The following is an 18,677-nucleotide window of genomic DNA, read 5'->3' as shown; positions in this document are numbered from 1 at the left end:
TGTTCCCTTCTGGTGTTATCTGGACCAGTGATATACTAGGCCACTCCAATCCTTGACTCTGGGAGCCAGCCTTACCCTGCTCTGCTGTGAAAACCCCACTCCTGGGCTTTTCACCCACAGCCTCTCGCATGTAAGCTGCTCCCAGCTACTCGCAAGCGAATGACACCAGCCAATATCTCCGGTCCCAGACGCAACCCTAGAAACCTCCATCTTGCAGTGTCCAGTTATGCCCACTGGATGCTGCAAGGTTATATAAGTTCGTCAATTTAACAAAGAAATTGATATGCACCAGGCTTGCTATCACAAGGGGAGCCTCCGACACACTTCAAACCAAACACACTGCTTCACGTAGAATAAACAAACAGATTTATTAACTATAAGTGATTATAAGTCAAAGCATAACAAGTCAGATTTGGTCAAATGAAATAAAAGCAAAACGCTGATCTTAACACTTTCAATGTCCTTAAAAATGCTTCTCACCACAGGCTGGCTGATTACTTTTCAGTCAGGCTCTCCCCTTTGATCAACATTTCAGTTGCTTGATGGTAGTGGTGTCTGTAGATGTAGGTGGAAGAGAGAGAGCATGGCCTTTCTTTCCTTCTGACTTTGCTCCCCGTCCCCTTCAGAGTCAGGTGAGCATTACCTCATCGCAGTCCCAACCTGCCTAAAGGAACAGGGTGACTCCCTTGAGGGTCTAATAACAGATTATTTTGTTGCTGCCTGCCTAAGCCAGTTTCCATTGTTCCTGTGAGGCTGGGCTGGAGCTATCTCTAGACCAGATCCTGCATTCCCTGGGCACTCTAATTCCCTTTGGCTTTGGGAGGTGCACAAGGAAAGTAGGTGCAGGTCTGAAAAGCAAATTCATATTCCCCCAGCAACACCAAAACCACAGCAGTACTCAGAAATTCGAAAGCCACTAACAGTGGGGAAACCTCGGGAAAAGTTCCCCAAAGCCCTAGCTACAAAATAAAATATTGATCATTATTAATGCAGTTTGTTAAAGAACAAAGGCCCAGTGAGGAATCAACTGCAGGAGACATAAGCCATTCAAAACTACATAAAGTACAGTGAATATGATCCAGGCGTAAATCAACATCTCTTCATTTCCATGGCATTAGCATGATTTACACCCGCTGAGAATCTGGCCCATTATGTGTTTGCACATGTTTGATGGGAGGTTGGATTGGTAAACAAAAGCACAATGTTGTCAAGGGGGTAATAATTACTAGGAAATTACTAGTTCTAAAATACATGGCTGGCAATGTGCTCCCTTGCCTCTCTTAACAGCTGTATGGAACTAACAAATCTTAAAAAAAGGCAACATATCAGTGAAATCAGTCGGGGGGAGGGTCAAAAGTTATCCCAAAAAACTGTTTTTTGATGGAAACAGGTTTTCAACTAATAAACATTTTTCACAAAAAGGATCTGCTTTCTGTGGAAAAACTCAAATACTGCAAACTCAAAAGATTTTGGCCCAAAAACAGATGATTTTGGGCGTGGATCAAATTTTGGGAGGGGTTTCAGCTGAAAATTATCAGGTTTTGAATTTTTGCAGGAAAAAATATCAAAATTTTCTGCAAGAAGAAAACCAGCCCATTTTTCTTTCAGACAGGGCTGGCTCTGCCCAAGTGCTGGCAAAGTCCACAGTTCCCACTGACTTCAATACGACAGTGGGCACTCAACTCTGGAAAAATCAAGCCCTTAGAGCTGCTCCTAGAGTGGGGAACTGTATCTAAACCCGCTACGGTTTTCTAGCCATGTATTTTTTTAATGAGAAAATAAAAAAAATTTGCAAGGAAGGGAGCTTGCAGGGACCGCCCCACGAGCCCTGAGCTCAGCGTTACGCGGGGGCTCGCTGTCTGCCAGGGAACTGAGTCTTTGAGTTCACTTGGCTGCTGCCAGGGGGACGGGACAGCTCCTCTGCACTGGGCATCTCTGGAGCTGCAGGCGCCTGGCGTGGCCTTGGGGCTCTGGCTGCCCCTGGCTCCCGGCTCTGCCTGGCCCTGGGGCTCTGGCTGCCCCTGTGTTCTCCACACGTTGGGTGGCCCCCGCTCACCTTGAAGCCTGGCGGCTCCCGCAGGCCCCACCGGCAGGCACAGCAGCAGGATGCCCATGATGCCGGTCACCTTCCTGGCCATGGTGTTCAGTCCCCGCAGGACTGGAACCCGCCGGGCTGGGGCTGGGCCTGGGCCTGGGGCTGCTGCATTAGCAGGCGGGGCTTCCTCCTCCTTCCTGGTGCGCTGCCCGGGGCCTGAGATGGGCCAGGAGCCCGGATGCTGCGGCAGGGGGCACAGGTGATCGGCCCATGGCTCCTCCTCCCGGGACTGCTGCAGCGTCGGTGTTTGACACAGGCCATTGGAAATTGGAAAGGTGCAGGAAAGAGCCACAAATACGATCCAAGGGGCTGGAGAAAATGTCTGATGGGGAGAGATTTACAGAGCTGAATCTATTGAATATCACAAAAAGAAGATCAGAAGTGACTTGATTACAGAGCATAAATACCATCCCAGGGAGAGACTCCCGGGTACTAAAAGGCTCTTTAGCCCAGCAGAGACCACCAGAACAAAAACCAATGGCTGGAAGTTAGAGCCAGACTAATTCAAATGAGAAATAAGCATATATGCTGACTTTTATTTTTCCTGGTGGGTGCTCCATCCTCACTGCACCCCAAGGCCCCCCCCACTCCACCTCCTCCCTTGAGGCCCCGCCCTCACTCTGCCTCTTCCTGCCTCTGCTCTGCCCTCTCCTCCGAGGCCCCATGCCAGCTGCCAAACAGCTGAATGGCAGCCCAGCTGTGACTGGTGGGTGTTGACCACCCCTGCTATTTTTTTCCATGGGTGCTTGAGCCCTGGAGCACCAATGGAGTCAGTGCCTATGCCTGATTCTCTTCTCACTTGTAGCCGTGTAAATCAGGAGCAACCCTAAGGAAATCAGTTAATGAACCCCAGCGGTTCACCAGCCTGGGAAGAGCCTAATGAGTGGCTGTGGTTCAATAACAGATATAAACCCAATCTGACAAGCCAGAGAAGGCACGTCAGACTGGCAGTGCCAGCAGGAATCTGAAACACACTTCTTGAGTTGAAGAGGGTACTCAGCAGGGGTAAGGCTGACTGGCATAGCTATACTGGCAAAGACGCTATAGTGTAAACAAGACCTGCATTAACCAAGTTTTCAGGCAGTTAATTTCCCTTGTTTCCTGAGGAAGTGGTGTTAGTGAGGGGGCATGATTGGAGGGCACCTGTGGGAGGGGAATGATCTGCCACTTTAGCTACCAGCTCTGAGCAGAGCAGCTTGGCATGCACAGAATTGGGGAAAGGCAGTGGCAGTGCGTCTGCATGCCCCCCACCCCCAAACTGCACCCATGGTGGAACTCCCCATCCCCCCCCAACACTGCAGCATCACCACCCCCGCCAGGCTCCCTCTGCCTGAAACAGGACTCACCTAGTGGTGCCTGCAGTTGGCACTGGCTGGGAGCTGGAGCTTGCCCAGGAGATCTAGGTAGCAGGCGGGGCGACCCAGGGGAGCAGGGTCTCACCACTGCTGATCAGACTGGGTTTTTGCAGAGCAGAGGGAGCCTGGTGCTCCCCCCTTACCCACCTCTAACCCTAGCTGGAGCAGTGGAGCAGCTCCCTGAGGCTGCTGGAGGAGGAGCCCCACCCTCCACCGAAGTCTGACTCAGGCCTGGGTCAGCCTTTGCTGCAGCAAGCCCAGGGGGGCTACAAAAGTTGAACAGCTAATAGGTGATTAATGCAGCCATCTACCAGCTGATCGGTGGGGGTGGGGCTACTTATCCCTGGCTGGGGCTGCAGCTCTATTGCTGGTGGGTGTTAAGCACCCGCTAATTTTTTTCACTGAGTTCTCCAGCTCTGGAGCACCCATGCAGTTGGCACCTATGGAAATAAGGCCCAACATTATGACAGTGGGGGGTGATTAACCACTAGAACAACCGGCCAATGGAAGCATTTGATTACCCAGATTCTGATTCCTCCAGATCCAACCTGGAAGCCCTGCTGGAAGGTGCTTTCGCCAAACATAAGTCATTGGGTCAATATAGGGGTAACTGGGAGAAATTCTCTGACCTGTGCTATACAGGGGGTCAAAGTCAATGTTCTAATGTTCCCCTCTGGCCTTCAAATCTCTGGACCTATGAAGCTGCTGCCAGGCAGCACTAGGTATGACGGCTTGAGTGTGTGCCAGGCGCTGGGAACAGGCCTGCTCAGTGCATGGCACAGGCCCACATTGCAGAGACTGGGGTGTGGAGCTGAGAACAGAGAGAACTGTCATTGTAGGCTGTGTTCAGGATGGGATTGGAAGGGACAACAGGTGTCTGGAGTTGCCCGTGTCTGGGGTCTTGGACAGACAGCAGAGGGGAAGCTGTGTGTGGTGTACATTGCCCTGGTACAGTTTCCAGTAGCAGGGAAGGGAGAGAGATGAGGAGCCAGAGAGGGTTTCTGGAGGCAGGTTGGGTGGGGACTGTGAACCTGGGACAACAGGGGGTGTTTTCATCAGAAGGATGTGAGTTGTGTCAGGTCCTTCCAGAAAGATCCAGACTGCTGACCCCAGCTTTGTGACCTGGGATCTTTCTGTGTGGGACACAATTCCTCATTTCTCAGTCTAGTCATCTAGACATCTGAATTCCCATCACAATTAAAAACAGACTGTGTCTCCTGTTCATAGAATCATAGAAGATTGGGGTTGGAAGAGACCTCAGTAGGTCATCTAGTCCAACCCCCTGCTCAAAGCAGGACCAACACCAACTAAATCATCGGAGCCAGGGCTTTGTCAAGCCGGGCCTTAAAAACTTCTAAGGATGGAGATTCCACCACGTCCCTAGGTAACCCATTCCAGTGCTTCACCAACTTCCTAGTGAAATAGTGTTTCCTAATATCCAACCTAGACAGGCAGGAGTATAAAAAATATTGCTCGAGCATGCAGGGATGTAATCAGAAAGGCCAAAACACAACTGGAGTTGCAGCTATCATGAGATGTGAAGGGTAACAAGAAGGATTTCTACAGGTATATTAGCAACATGAAAAAGGTCAGGGAAAGTGTGGGACCCTTAATGAATGGTGGAGGCAACCTAGTGACAGATGATGTGGAAAAAGCTGAAGAACTCAATGTTTTTTTTGACTTGGTCTTAGCAGACAAGGTCAGCTCCCAGACAGCTATCCTGGGCAAAACAGTATGAGGAGGAGGTGAGCAGCCCTCAGTGGTGAAAGAACAGGTTAAGGACTATTTAGTCGATTTAGTTGGTGTTGGTCCTGCTTTGAGCAGGGGGTTGGACTAGATGACCTCCTGAGGTCTCTTCTAACCCTAATCGTCTCTGATTCTATGATTGTTTTTCTATTTTTTCCAGTCATCCTCCACCCCTTTCTAGTCAATGTCATTTTACTGGTGCCAGGGGCAGTGTCTTCATGTGACCAGACCAGGCTCCACACTGAGATTTCTGGGATTACACTCGGCTGTTTGCAGACTATGAATAGTGTCATGATACAAATCACTCACCTATATTACCATCATAACTGGAACTGGTATCACAGATCCTAGTGAGTGCTCCTTCCTGGCTACCCGCTAAGGCTGCTGTCAGGGCCGGCTCCAGGTTTTTTGCTGCCCCAAGCAAAAAAAAAAAACAAAACAACCGGAGAGCCACCGCCGAAGCAAAAAAAAAAAAAAAAAAAAAATCTACACAAAAACCCCCGGAATGCCGCCCCTTGAAAAGTGCCGCCCCAAGCACATGCTTGGAATGCTGGTGCCTAGAGCCGGCCCTGGCTCTGTATTCCCAGGGGTGTTTCAAGCTCATGGAGCATGAGCAGAGTCCAATCACACCCCCAGTTTTGGGGTCCTTGGCGCAGTCTCTTGCCACTTAGGACTTGGTCAGATAAAAGAAAGACTTTGAAGCTTCTCCATTCTGATTCTCCTTCCATATGTTTGTGTCCTTCCAGCATCCAGCGAGTCTCCTTTTGAGCCTCCAAGGAGAGGCATGTGTGTAGTAAAGGTTGGCTTTTCAGCCTGGATTATCACACACACATCGCCAGAGGAGCAGAGGGGAGTGAAAAAGTCAACAGACAGATTGGAAACATTGTTTGTTGATGTTTTTTAACTCTCATGGTTTGTGGGGCCAATCTGATGGTTTTTTAGGATCTGACTCATGATTTTTGATCTCTGAGGCTGACAGTCCTGCCCCAGTGTGTCAGAAGTGAGTGAAATCTGCTCTCCAAAGCAGGAGTAAAGGAAGAAAATGGCCAGAGTGGTGAGTGAGTGGGGACAGTGGCGACTCAGGGTGGAGAGCTGTGGGAGCTGCAGCAGGAGGAGGCAGAGTCGTGTCTCAGCACAGCACTGCAGTCCCTAGTGCAAACGGCTCTGCGACAGAAATGTGATTGTGGCAAATCAGGCAGCTGGTCTTGCTGGAAGCAGAGATTTGAGCAATTCCAGACGACTGCTGGTTTAATAGAGGAAGCCCAAGAATACCAGGTAAATGCCTGGCCATTTGCCATGGGTGATGCTGCTGATGACATCCTGTGTGCCAGACTCCTCACTCTGAGGAGAGGAAAGACTACGCCAAAGGGAAAGAGGTGTTTAAGGCCCATTTCCTGGGCACATAGAATGTTATCTAGGAAAAGGCCAGTTTGAATAGCAGGTGCCAGGAACCAGAGGAAACAGCTGAGATTTTCATTACTGCAGTTCATAGTCTGGCTGAACGTTGGAAATATGGAACATTTAAAGATGAACTAATAGGAGATGGGCTAGTTATAGGGTGACCAGACGTCCCGATTTTATCGGGACCGTCCCGATATTTCCTTGTTTGTCCCGCGTCCCGACCGACATGCGGTCGGGACAACCGGACAAACAAGGAAATGCCCCGGAGCCTGGAGCCCGGAAGTGCTCGCGCCCCCCCCCCCCCCCGCCCCAACTCCGCCCCCTCCTCCCCCGATTGGCTCCCTCCCCGAATCCCCGCCTCTTCCCCAGGCTCACCATTCCTCCCCCCTACGCAAGCGCTGGAGGGAGGCCCGGGAGACGCAGGGGAAGCGCGGGACCAGGGTGAGTAAGAGTCCGGCCTGGCCCCGAGCAGGCAGGACTCAGTCGGGTGGTAGGGAGAGGAGGGGGGCGGCCCGTGGGGCCAGGCGGCGGCTGTTGTTCTCCCCCCCCCGGGCAGCGGGACTCGGGAGCAGCTGCTGCTGCAGCTCCCACTGCCGCGGGGGGAGGAAGCGGCCATGGCGCTCCGCGGCTGCGGCTCTGGCGCCCCCGAACCCCCCGAGCCGGGGCCTGCTGCGGGGACCCAGCAGCGCGCACGCTGGGCCCAGCCCCTGGCCAGTCGCGTCTGGGCTGCTGCCCAGCTGGTGCTATCCCGCGGAGGCATCGGCAGCCCAGCCCTGTTCGTTCCCCTGCGGGACCCGAGCGGGACGGGGGGGCTGGGGCCTGCTGCCCCCGCTCCGGGGCCGCCGCGGGATAGCACCAGCTGGGCAGCAGCCCAGACGCGACTGGCCAGGGGCTGGGCCCAGCGTGCGCGCTGCTGGGTCCCCGCAGCAGGCCCCGGCTCGGGGGGTTCGGGGGCGCCAGAGCCGCAGCCGCCAAGTGCCATGGCTGCTTCCTCCCCCGCGGCAGTGGGAGCTGCAGCAGCGGCTGCTCCCGAGTCCCGCTGCCCGGGGGGGGAGAACAGCCACCGCCTGGCCCCGCGGGCCGCCCCCCTCCTCTCCCTACCACCCGACTGAGTCCTGCCTGCTCGGGACCAGGCCGGACTCTTACCCTGGCCCCGCGCTTCCCCTGAGTCTCCCGGGCCTCCCTCCAGCACTTGCGGAGGAAGGGTTTTTTTTTTTTTTTTGGCCCCGCCCCCCGCCATGCCCCCCCCACGTCACCCCCCCCCCCGCATCCCGATATTTGTCTTTGGTGATCTGGTCACCCTAGCTAGTTATAAGAGACACTGACTGATCAACACAGCTTCAGTTAGACCCAGACTGCACACCAGCAAGTGTGATAGCAAAAGTGAGAATGGTGATGTAAGCAGAGTCTGAATGAATGAGCTCTTCTCTGATTTCTAGTGATGAGCTGGAACAGGAGTAGTCAATTATTTTTTGTCAAGGGCCAAATTTCTTGGTCAAGGTATAGTCAAGGTCCAGACTCCGGAGAAAATAATAAAGACATTATAACAACAATGATAATTATAAGATTTTGGGTCTGTTCAAAAACATCTGGTGGTCCGGATTTGGCCCGCCATCATCTGCCCATTGACTGCTCCTGGGGGAAAAGACTTCAGGAGCAGATTGTATTTGCACAGACACACCTACACTGCCTAGGCATGCAGCAGAGGGAGCTGCTCTGCCAAAATGATCAGTTTTGGCTGGTTTTGGGTTACAAATCACTCTAGTATTTGAGTGGAAGGGCAATGAAATGTTGTTATCCTGAGTGTGTGAGCAAAGGGCATCAGAACTGTGATTTGCAGGCCCCTGACTGAGTGGGTCACGCAGGGATTCTCACTTGCTAAGCAGGGGGTAGAGTTGCCAAATCCCAGTGAAAGAGAGACAAGGGTGGAGGCGGGAATTCTTTTCTGGTGGTGTGGGCTCTGGCTAAGAGTGGTCTCTCCCTTGTTTAAAGACAGAGCTGGTTAGTCTCAGTGGTGAGCCCTTGTTTTGTTCCGTGGTCACTACCCCTGCAATCACTGCTAACCAGCTGTAGGTGCTGAGCCTTAGACCTGGTGTGGGGCCATGTTACAGTGAAAGGGACTGTCCAGCCTGCACCAGCAGGGAGGTTCCCCACTACTGGCTGAAATCCCTGAGAGCTGGGTAAGTGACAGAACCTCCGAATGTGGCAGCGGAGAAAGTGGTGGCAGCAGCGGGCCATGACAAAAATGGGTGGAGCAGCAGAGTGAACAACAGCAGTGGTGGGTGACAGCAGCGAGTGAATGCTAGCAACTGTGAGCCAATTGCAGAGGCAGCAGCTGAAGCATTGCTCAATGCCTCCCCCCACACCCATGGTGGGAGGTTGTAACGGGGTCCCTGAGGTGTAACGTGGACTGTGGGACTGCTGAGCCCTCCAACCCCACCTGCCTGGGCCGTCCCTCACACTGCGGTGCTAATGTCAAGCTACAAGCCTCGGACAGGCCCTGCACTCACACAGCCATCCACAGGCAGGGACACACCTGTTACCCGAAATTGGGTCAGCTAGTGAGCTTAGGGAGGACTAATGACCCACCAGAGTTTGGCAGAAAGCAGTACGTTTATTATATTGATAGCTAAGCTCAAAATAGAGGGTGGTGTCACATTCACACTTGCATACTCATGCTCCCAGGACAGGCATGGCACTGGAGATGTCAGGATCCTTCAACGTAAGTGTCCCACAGCATAGCGATGGATTGTGCGATGAAGGTAAGTCTTCCCGAGGCATGATGGAATGCAATGCGGTGAACCACTGGCCAGGCGGTCCGGGCGAAGGGCCTTCACGGGAGGTACAAGCTTGTGAGTGCACTGCTGAGCACATGGCCCCTTCCCCTTTTAAGGACCTGCTCCTCATGGCCTGTGACTAGAGATGACTTGGCTGCATCTGGTTGGTCACACTCCACCTCAGCCAGTGTCCATGCAGTGTCCATGCATTGGGTGTGTGAACGCTGCCTAATTAGAGTCCCAGACACCTTGTGGAGCTTGGGGGCGGAGGCTCGACTGATTAGGGGGCCTATAAAAGCGGCCGCCCAGCCAGGCAGCGGCACAGCTGTGAGCAGCGGCACAGGAGGCTGCTAACAGGGGAGTTTGAGTGGGAGTCTCATTGGAGGAGAAGGTATCTGTACTTGTGTCTGTCTTTGTAGTGCTTGTGTATGTAGAGGCCTGTAGGGGCACTGTGCTGGGAGGGCAGCCGAGCCCTGAGTAGGGGGCGGAGCTTGGCTGATTAGGGGGCCTATAAAAGCGGCCGCCCAGCCAGGCAGCGGCACAGGAGGCAGTGAACAGGGCTGCTAACTGGGGAGTTTGAGTGGGAGTTTGCAGGGGGAGGTGGAAGGGGAGGCAGGAGGGCGCGGTGTCCCGTGTGCTCTGTTTCCCCAGGTGCACTGGGCAGAGACTACAGCGGCCATGAGCCAAGCAGCAGGGGACACAATGCAGATGATTGCATGTGGAAGCTGCGGTATGTACATGGTACTAGAAGGGGGAAGCCTAAACAGAGGTATGTCTGTATGAAGTGCCGTCTAATAGAGCTGCTGGAAGAAAAGATCCGAGGGTTGGAGATGCAGGTAGATACCCGGGTAGAGTTTAGAAGGGGGTTCGAGCAGCTGATGGAGGAAAGGCAAGGAGGGGCTGAAGGGGAATGCTCAGGGGTTCAGGTGGAAGCAGGGGCTAAGGTCTGTGAGGGGGGAATATCTGAGGGAGAACAAGGGCAGTGGAAGCATGTGACCATGAGAAGCAGGCCAAGGAAAAGGAGGGCTAGTGAAGGGGAAATAGAACTCAGGAACAGGTTTGGGTGTTTGGATAGCGAGGAGGGGGGGCAGCAGGTGGTAACTGAAGGTGGGAGGGTGAGGAAGAAGAGAAGAGCAGCTAGCCCAATAGAGAGAGGGGAGGAGTTGATGGAGACAGCACCAAATCTGGGCCCCGGGAGGATACAGGATGGCACAAGGGGGAGTATAAAGGAAAATAGGAACGGACACGGGTTACGACTAGAGGGAACAGAGGATAGATTAGTAGATCGCACTGTCGCCAGGCAAAGGCAGGTTTACGTGATTGGGGACTCCTTACTGAGGAGGTTAGACAGGCCTGTGACCAGGGCGGACCCAGAGAACAGAAGGGTGTGCTGTCTACCGGGTGCTAAGATACGGGATGTGGACCTGCGGTTGAAAAGGATCCTAAAAGGAGCAGGTAAGAACCCCTTGATAATCCTTCACGTAGGAACAAATGACACAGCTAGGTTCTCGTTAGAGAGAATCAAGGGAGATTATGCCAGACTGGGGAAGACGCTCAAGGAAATCGAGGCTCAGATCATCTTCAGTGGGATTCTGCCTGTTCCTAGAGAAGGGCAGCAAAGGGCTGACAGGATTGTGAGGATAAATAGCTGGCTAAGGGAGTAGTGCTATAAGGAGGGCTTTGGGATGTATGGTCACTGGGAGGCTTTCGGGGACAGACAACTGTTCTCACGGGATGGACTTCACCTGAGTAGGGAAGGAAATAGACTTCTGGGAGGGACGCTGGCTCATCTCATCAAAAGAGCTTTAAACTAGGAATCTGGGGGAGACGGTTGGGAGATGTCCAGTTAATCTCCACGCCAGATTCCAACATTGAAAAGGAGGGTGATGAGATAAGAACAGATATGTCCAAACCCTTCCCCCCGGCTATAAGAAGGAGAGGGGGGATGAACAGCAAGGGGTCCGTACCAAATTGCATAACTGATGGGAGACAGGCTAAACGGCATACATTAAGATGTTTATACACCAATGTGAGAAGCCTAGGTAACAAAATGGAGGAATTGGAGCTCCTGGTCCGAGAAATGAAACCGGATATCGTAGGAATAACCGAAACCTGGTGGAACAGTAGTCGTGACTGGAGTACAGATATGGAAGGGTATGTGCTGTTTAGGAACGATAGGAACAAAGGTAAAGGTGTGGGGGGGTAGCATTGTATGAGGTAAACTGTAAAGAAATAATAACTGATGGAATGGATAAGATGGAGTCTGTCTGGGCAATACTCACACTGGGTAAAAGAACTACTAGAGCCTCCCCGGGATAGTGCTTGGGGTGTGCTATAGACCGCCGGGACTACCCTGGATATGGACAGAGAACTATTTAATGTTTTTAGGGAAGTAAATACTAATAGGAACTGTGTAATCATGGGAGACTTTAACTTCCCGGATATAGATTGGGGGACAAATGCTAGCAACAATAATAGGGCTCAGATGTTGCTAGACGTGCTAGCTGATGAATTCCTTCATCAAGTAGTAGCTGAACCGACGAGGGGGGAGGCCATTTTAGATTTGGTTTTGGTGAGTAGTGAGGACCTCGTTGAGGAAATGGTTGTAGGGGACAACCTTGGCTTGAGTGATCATGAGCTAATTCGATTTAAACTAAATGGAAAGATTAACAGAATTATATCAGAGACTAGGGTTTACAATTTCAAAAAGGCTAATTTTAATAAATTAAGGGGACTGGTAAGGGAAGTGGATTGGGCTAACATATTTATGGATCTAAAGGCGGATGGCGCCTGGGATTATTTTAAGTTGAAGTTGCAGGAGCTGTCGGAGGCCTGTATCCCGAGAAAGGGAAAACGGTTAGTAGGAAAGAGATTTAGACCAAACTCGGGGGTGGTACCGTTGGACTGGAGAATAGCTAATGTGGTTCCTATTTTCAAGAAAGGGAAAAAAAGTGACCTGGGTAACTACAGGCCTGTTAGTTTAACATCTGTAGTATGTAAGGTCCTGGAAAAAATTTTGAAGGAGAAAGTAGTTAAGGACCTTGAGGTCAATGGCAATTGCGACAAATTACAACATGGTTTTACGAAAGGCAGATCGTGCCAAACCAGCCTGATCTCCTTCTTTGAGAAAGTAACAGACTTTTTAGATAAGGAAAATGCAGTGGACCTAATATACCTCGATTTCAGTAAAGCGTTTGATACGGTACCGCACGAGGAATTATTGGTTAAATTGGAAAAGATGGAGATCGATATGAAAATCCAGAGGTGGATAAGGAACTGGTTAAAGGGGAGACTGCAGTGGGTCATACTGAAAGGTGAACTGTCAGGTTGGAGGGAGGTCACCAGTGGAGTTCCTCAAGGTTCGGTTTTGGGTCCCATTTTATTTAATCTATTTATTACTGACCTCGGAACCAAATGTAGGAGTGGGCTGATAAAGTTTGCGGATGACACAAAGTTGGGAGGTATTGCCAATTCGGAGAAGGATTGGGATATTCTGCAGGGAGACTTGGATGACCTTGTAAATTGGAGTAATAGAAATAGGATGAAATTTAATAGTGAAAAGTGTAAGGTGATGCATTTAGGGATGACTAACAAGAATTTTAGTTATAAGCTGGGGACGCATCGGTTGGAAGTAACGGAGGAGGAGAAAGACCTCGGAGTCCTGGTTGACCGCAGGATGACTATGAGTCGGCAATGTGACGTGGCCGTGAAAAAAGCTAATGCAGTCTTGAGATGCATTAGGCGAGGTATATCTGGTAGGGATAAGGAGGTGCTGCTTCCGTTATACAAGGCACTGGTGAGACCTCATTTGGAGTACTGTGTGCAAGTTCTTGTCTCCCATGTTTAAAAGGGAACTCAAACTGGAATGGGTACAGAGAAGGGCCACTAGGATGATCAGAGGAATGGAAACCTGTCGTATGAAAGGAGACTCGAGGAGCTCGGTTTGTTTACCCTAACCAAAAGAAGGCTGAGGGGGGATATGATTGCTCTCTTTAAATATATCAGAGGGATAAATTCCAGGGAGGGAGAGGAATTATTTCAGCTCAGTACTAATGTGGACACGAGAAGGAATGGATATAAACTGGTGGTGGGGAAGTTTAGGCTTGAAATTAGACAAAGGTTTCTAACCATCAGAGGGGTGAAATTTTGGAACAGCCTTCCGAGGGAAACAGTGGGGGAGAAAGACCTCTTTGGCTTTAAGATTAAGCTTGATAAGTTTATGGAGGGGATGGTTTGATGGGATAACATGATTTTAGTCAATTAATCAACAGCGTGCCATCACTGGTAAATAGTATCAATGGTCAATGAGGGTCTGGCTAGAGAATCTTGCCTGCATGCTTGGGGTTCTACTGATTGCCATATTTGGGGTCGGGAAGGAATTTTCCTCCAGGGTAGATTGGCAGAGGCCCTGGAGGTTTTTCGCCTTCCTCCACAGCATGGGGCGGGGGTCGCTAGCTGGAGGATTCTCTGCGACTTGAAGTCCTTAAATCACAGGATTCGGGGACTTCAACAGCTGAGTCAAGGGAAAGGGGGTGGGTCAGCTTTTGTGGCCTGCATCATGCGGGAGGTCAGACTAGATGATCATACTGGTCCCTTCTGACCTTAAAGTCTATGAGTCTACCTGGGAGCTCTCCTGATCTTCCAGCTGTTCAACCAATCCATTCATCCCACAAGCATTCCAGGAGGGAGGGGTGGGGGAAAGTGTAACAGACCTTTTGAGCATACAGGTTATACATAGCATACAGATCACTGCTGCTCCTACAACAACACCCAACTGCATTACATGAATACTCTCCCAGCCACTCATGAGCCATAGTAGGGAGGCTCCAGTCAATTCCCCCCAGCTCCCCAGCCTTGCACCCCAGGATTGTACCATTGTGCACTTGTCAGCAGCCTAGCCAGTGTAAGCTCATTACCTAGTTCACCACACCCTCAGTGTGGAATGGACACACATCAGCCTTTGTAGTCTGAGCTGCAATTCCCCAAGCACTTCAAACAAAACACACTGTTTGAGGTAACATATCAAACAGGTTTATTAACTACAGAACAGTTGATTTAAGTGATTATAAGTAGCAGATGCAGAGGTCTTAATTCTAACTTAAAGAGGCTAAGCAAGATTTGAATCAAGCAGTGTCTCACCCTAAGAGCTGGTACAAGCAGCTTCCAGTTCTCCAATACACAGACTGAACCCCTTTCCAGCTTGGGACCAAACTCCCTCCTTCAAAGTCTTCGGCTACACTACGGACCTTACAGCGGCACAGCTGTACCGCTACAGATGTGCCGCTGTAAGGTCTCCCATGTAGCCACGCTTTGCCGATAGGAGAGAGTTCTCCTGCTGGCATGATTAAACCGCCCCCAATGAGCGGCGTTAGCTATTTCTGCAGGAGAGCCTCTACTGCCAACATAGCGCTGTCCATATCAGCACTTCTGTCTGTGACAGTTGTCTGTCAGGGCTTTCTTTTTTCGCACCCCTGACCGACAGAAATTTTACCAACAGAAGTGGTGTTGACAAAGCCTTTGTCTTTCAGACAATCTTCCAGGTGTTGAGCTGAGCGGGGAGAGAGGCCAAGTAATGATGTCACTCTTCCTCTTTTATACTTTTTTCCGGCTGCTCGAAAGATTCTTGCTGTGACGTGGGTTAGCGTATCCCCATGGCATACGTGCCTTCTCCAAAAAGTCTCTGGGATAGTGGATTGAGTGTTGATGAGCCCTTAACTCCTGTCTGGCCACTGATGGCTGCTCCTTTGTCCCTACTGAAAGGCTGGCTTTGGGCATCTCCCAACCCCATGACATATTTCAGTAACACAAAAGGCAATACCTCATAACTTCACACACAATGATAGCAGAGACAATCCAACAGGATATTACGGTTCAACAGATCATAAAGTAATCGTTCTAGATTACTACATTTTTAATTGACTGAAACAAAGACATTATTTTAAATTAATCAGTCACAGAGGTTTAGTATGTTCATAACAATGTTCATTGCTTTTAGAAAAAGGGAACACTAATTTATTTTGTGTTATCTCCATAACCAGACATGTTTATGAAATTTCACCAACTTTATGTTTCCAAAGATTTTAGGCATAACAAAGGATTTTAAATCTTACTAAGGTACTGATTGTGCTGGAGGGTTCTCTTAAAACTAGTTCATCAAATAGTTCAGAGGTAAAGAAAGGGAAACTTGTTTGTCCAGCTATCTGGAAGGAAAGCGTTGTCCCTTTAAGGGCTAGCCTCTCTTCAACAGGGGGGTGAAGGGAGAAAGGGATGGACAGAAAGGACAGGGAGACTTTGGAAGCAAGTTTTTTGTACTATAGTAACTAAAATTAAAATATGTATTTTAGATAAGAGTGGTCTTTTGAAGGATTTATTTTAAAAACTATATGTCTGAAGAGCCAAGCATGTGAGGCTAAAGGTGAATACTCAGATCGTGGATCTAAAACTCTATGCAAGGATTTTTTAGAGATGTGATTTCATAATCTTCAGCAATCTTCTAATGAAATAGTTTAAAATTTGCTTTAAAAATAAGGTCCCGTAGACTAACATATTCTGAGTAAATATTACAGTAATGCACAACTGTTTTTGTCAGTAAATTCAGAAACTGAGACCTGGTCCACACTAACCCCCCCACTTCGGACTAAGGTACGCTAATAACGTAGCTGAATTCGAAGTACCTTAGTCCGAACTTACCGCGGGTCCAGACGCGGCAGGCAGGCTCCCCTGTCGATGCCACGTACTCCTCTCGCCGAGCTGGAGTACCGGCGTCGACGGCAAGCACTTCCGGGATCGATCCCAGAAGATCGATCGCTTACATCCGGACCAGGAAGTAAGTATAGACGTACCCTGACAGTATATACCTAGGGGTTGGCAAATGCCTGTTAAATGGCTTCATTACCACTCGAATGGCTCTTTAACAGTTTCAATGTTGTGCTAATAGGATTGGCAGGCTGGAGGCTTTTTCACTTTTAAGTTACTAGCTCCCTTCCGGAGTAAGAGACACCAGGCTGCAGCAGCCAGCTGTGGGAGCCTGCAGGAAGGGTCAGAACAGGGATAGGAAGGTGGGGGGGTGGACACTAAGACCCAGGAGGTGCCCCGAATTTTCCGGTGCCCTACACAGCTGTGTATGCTGAGTATGCCTAAGGACGGCCCTGGGTGAATGTCACCCCCGTCCCTCCATCTCAGGGACCCAGTCTGAGCTGGGAGTTCATCTGAAAGAAAGGACGGATTCTCTCCCCAGCGAAGGAGGCCTCAGTGAAAGTGAAGATCGGGGCCTCATTATCAGCACTGAAAAATGCCACCTGCCCCTGTTCATAGTCCAGACAGACCCGAACCTGCCGGTGCCAGCTGCTCTGGGGCAGGGTGCTCTGAGGGGCAGGTTGAACCTTAGACACCCATCCCCACCAATTCATGGCCCAGATCCCCTCCTCAGGGGAAATGCCGATCCAGCCTTTCCTCCACACAGACTCCCTGGCCACCCCGATGGCCCAGAATTCCTCATCCCCCACCTCCACCTCCCAGTACCAACTCCCCGTGGTGAACCCTGGAGAGCCCAGCACACAGTGCCAACGATCAAATCGCTCAGGATTGTTGGGCAGGTCCTGCCGTGTGTCTCCCCATCTCACACCCCGCCGATCCTCAGACAGGATGAGTTCAGGATGAGCTGTGTCTGGATCCAGAGTCACATGCACTGTGGGGAATTCAAGGGAATGGGTTAAAAAACCTCGGGACAGGAAGGGGGACAGCAGCTGAAGGGGGGGTAGGGAGTGGGGGGAAGGGGAAGGACTGCAGTAGAGGACAGTAGGAGCTGAAATAGGGGGCAGAGAATGGGGAGGGGATAGGTAATTTTAAGTTGAAAAGATCGTAAATGTGTTATAAGACTGAAAACTATTATAACTGTACTTGTCATGAACCCCCCTTTCAGTGACAGGTGGGTCCCCCTTGCCGTCCCTTCATTCCCCATATTCGTCTCCTCACCAAGGGGTGAAGGCAGAAACCCCCCCTCCCTTCAACCCCCGTTGTGATAACTGTCCCTACAGGCTGACCCTGACTGTGAGCGCCGCTGGCAGACATGAGTGAGAGCTCATCAAAAGTCACAGTAACCCATGGTAATAAATGTTGAAAGTAGGGTGACCAGAGAGCAAATGTGAAAAACGGGACCAGGGGTGGGGGGTAATAGGAGCCTATATAAGAAAATGTCCCAAAAATCAGGACTGTCCCTATAAAATCGGGACATCTGGTCACCCTAGTTGAGAGGAAAGGGGTTGAAAGGGGAGTGAAACAGACTGAAATAGCCCAGACAAAGAGACCTCCTGCTATAACTCAAGGATTGAGTTAAGCTCATGCCTGGTGAACAAGCGACGTGTGGGACTGGTACTAAGGAGACCAAAATTGGTGTGTCAGAAACTGGGTGTAATTGGTGGACAATATAATGAGTGAACAGAGCTATTCCACCTCTCCCTTCCCTGTGGGGTTCTTGAAAGAAAAGCCTGTGGCAGGAGAGTCTGAGACTCACTGCTGATGGGGGGAGGGGTGACTGAATGGAGTGAGCTGCATCATCATGGCTGCCACCCCCACTGTCCCCTGGAACCCCGGGATCCCCCATGACACCGTTGGATCTTTGTCATCCTGAGCCTGAAAGGCACCTGACCAGACCAGGCCAGAATGTGGGACCCAGATGACATCACTACCTCCATTGGGTCTGGCTAAAACCCACCACCACCTGGGATGTGAGACTTTGCCCCTCACTTCCTGTGTCCTCTTCCTCCCTCACGTCTTCTCTTTCCTATAGCCAGGGCTGCCTGGGGGGGCAAGTGGGGCAATTTGCCCCAGGCCCCGCAGGGGCCCCCACGAGAACGTCATAGGCTCCCCCCCGCCTCTGCCTTCCCCCATCCCCCAGCGCCACGGCGCGCCGCATCCAGGAGCAGCCCTGGACAGCGCTGCAGCGGCATGGCTCGGGCGGGGCCTGAGCTCCTCCCGCTCAGAGCCGCGAGGTAAGGTAGGGTTACCATATTTCAGCAAGAAAAAAAGAGGACGGGAGGAGCCCCGCCCTAGCCCCGCCTCTGCCCCTCCCACTTCCCACCCCCCCAGAACCCCCAACCCTCCCCCCGTTCCTTGTCCCCTGACTGCCCCCTCCTGGGACCCCTGCCCCTAACTGCCCCCCAGGACTCCACCCCCTATCTAAGCCTCCCTGCCTCTTGTCCCCTGACTGCCCCAACCCTTATCCACACCCCCACCCCCAGACAGACCCCTGGGACTCCCACGCCCCATCCAACCACTCCCCACCCCCTGACAGCCCCCCCAGAA

At 51.2% G+C, this 18,677-nt stretch overlaps 1 long non-coding RNA gene across 2 annotated transcripts in view; it reads right to left on the bottom strand.

Moving 5' to 3' along the window:
* Nucleotides 1-1,735: 1,735 nt before the first annotated feature.
* Nucleotides 1,736-18,677, bottom strand: part of LOC135977656 (uncharacterized) — a 68,913-nt gene continuing 51,971 nt past the window's right edge. For both annotated transcript variants that reach the window (XR_010595094.1, XR_010595096.1), the window contains one exon: nucleotides 1,736-2,446. This is a non-coding gene — a long non-coding RNA (uncharacterized LOC135977656). The remainder of the gene's footprint in view (nucleotides 2,447-18,677) is intronic.

Source organism: Chrysemys picta, unplaced genomic scaffold, assembly GCF_011386835.1.
Source record: "Chrysemys picta bellii isolate R12L10 unplaced genomic scaffold, ASM1138683v2 scaf7, whole genome shotgun sequence".
In the NCBI taxonomy this organism is placed as follows: Eukaryota; Metazoa; Chordata; order Testudines; family Emydidae; genus Chrysemys; species Chrysemys picta.
This window is presented reverse-complemented; position numbering and strand designations above follow the sequence as displayed.